Source organism: Euprymna scolopes, chromosome 14, assembly GCF_053919585.1.
Source record: "Euprymna scolopes isolate OS-2025 chromosome 14, ASM5391958v1, whole genome shotgun sequence".
Lineage (NCBI taxonomy): Eukaryota > Metazoa > Mollusca > Cephalopoda > Sepiida > Sepiolidae > Euprymna > Euprymna scolopes.
Window position 1 is genome coordinate 24,998,799 of NC_136495.1, and position 2,313 is coordinate 25,001,111.

The 2,313-nt window shown below is 38.3% G+C and overlaps 1 pseudogene; it reads right to left on the minus strand.

Moving 5' to 3' along the window:
* Window positions 1-446: 446 nt before the first annotated feature.
* Window positions 447-563, minus strand: LOC145293413 (5S ribosomal RNA; annotated as a pseudogene).
* Between the last annotated feature and the right edge of the window lie 1,750 nt (window positions 564-2,313).

The window sequence follows — 2,313 nt, forward strand, 5'->3', positions numbered from 1 at the left end:
TTTTAAATAAAAATAAAATTAAGTTCTTCATTCTTTAAAGCTCTTTTCTCACAGAGACGTTGCCAGTCTCTCTTTTAATTTATCATTATTTCAGTCGAAGATGCTCGGCTGAACTCCAATCACAGCATTACTGCAGCAAAAAACATTCCTTTCTTCCTCCACATGCCTATGCAGAACTTCTACAAACGGATCTTCTTTGCAAAGAATCAATCAAAGGGAGATATCAATCAATCTTAGGGAGAAATCAATCATACCAGTTATTATCGATCGATGCCTCTATTCAATCTTGCAAGACAAAGGATACCCCTGTAGGGGCAGTTGCGCATGTAATTTGAGGCAAGGGTTGCGCAATCTCCAACCACACTTCTCCTGAATCGACATTGTTTTGGTCCAGTGGCAAGGAGAAGTCCAGGATGACTGGAAACAATGCTGAGATAAGTGGAGAGCAAATACAGCACCTGGAAGTCCCAAATGGTCACCCATTTAGTACTGACCAGGCTCAACGTTGCTTAACTTCGGTGATCCAGTGGGAACCGGTGTGCCAATGTGATTATGCCGTATCAGTTATTATAGTTGCCACAGGGCTTATGAAGAAGAACCTGAAGTCCTACCTAACTCATATTCCTGGTGAACCAAATGCAAAAGAGATCCAGACAATTGCATTTAAGGGAACAACTAGGATACTAAAAAGAGCTCTCGGTTGGTTTCAATAAAAAGCAGGGCAATGTTGGCAGCTGGTTTCGCTGCTCCATACCAACCATTACAATCTTCAAAGGAAGAAAATTTAAAAAGAAAAAATAATGTTCAAATCGTTTTATTTTATTCTTTAACTGACAATCGTTTAATTTCATTAACTCTCATTCTCGAGTAGCTTTTGGCCTTGATAAGTGGTGATGCTATAGTAAAAAAAAAAGGGCAAATGATTTTGAGATTGGCATGAATCCTTTGGCTGCTTTTCTCATAAAATCTTGGATTTCAAAATTTAGAATGTTTAAATCCAAGAATTCACTACTGTAAGCACGTGAACAACTTTTAATCAGAGAAATAAGTAAAATGTGTCATTCCTGTTCTTTTGCCTTCTTCTCTTCGTCTGTCCGTCACTCTCCCCTAACCCTAACCCTAACCCGTCACTCTCCCCTTCACGAGCGCGGAAGAAAATTTGATGGCAGATGCACTTACAGCTTCTTGTGCAACTTATTACAGGTTTACAAAGAGGCAAAAGGGGCTGGGGCAAGGGAGACAGGAACACACTTTACTGGTGTAAACGGTACCAACTGCACAAAACAAAAAACAAGTGAACAGAAAAAAGGAAACTGGAAAGAACATTTTTAGAAACCATAGATTTTGTAGGAGACAATATTAGAAAGAATAACAAAGTCGATCCATCTCTCTCTCTCTCTCTCTCTCTCTCTCTCTCTCTCTATATATATATATATATATATATATATATATATATATATATATATATATATATATAGAAGTGTGTGTGTGTGTGTGTGTGTGTGTACATTTCCCTACACAATAACTGTGTCAATTTTCAGTCTACAGAGTCGAAATTTTATATACAGGGTATTGAGATGTGGGAAAATCCTTGTAATCCGTTTTCGGCCAAAAATTTGGCTGCTAAGGGGTCAAAGTTCAACGATTTGACCTTTGAGAACTCTACCAAACTCCTCCGCTAATTTTGCGTATAAACAATTGAAATTTAAGATATTGGTTCCTTGGACATGGATCTAACTTAATAACTAAAAAATTTGAGCTACCAATATATAAATGTATGTGTGTATGCTTGCATGTATGCCTAAAACTTTCGACAGAGGCGATGGATTTTCCCAAGATTGATATTGTTTTGAAGCTCGACCCTTCAGACGACAAATACCAAAATATTGGCTAAAAACATTAATTTTTTCCCCCTCAACTAGGCACTTTGCTACAGGGAGGGGTCGCTTTTTTCACCGCTATTTTCGAAAGTCATCCCCTCTTTTCGATTGTCTAGCCTTAATTGAAAGCTATGTCACTTCCGGTTTGGCGGTGGTCGTAATAACAAAGACGTCACATTTTGTCTGCCGTTCTTTTCTTCCTTCGTGGTACGGTTTCGAGCCTGCCTTCCTACTTCCACTTTTTATTTTATTTTTTGCTCAACACACACCTCCAAACACCCGGGCAATGCCGGGTACCCATGCTAGTATATATATATATATATATATATATATATAAGTGAAAATGTCAGTCTGTCTGTCTGTCTGTGTATACTTCCCTACACAATAACTCAGTCAATTCTCGGTCTACAGACTCCAAATTGACATGCAGGGT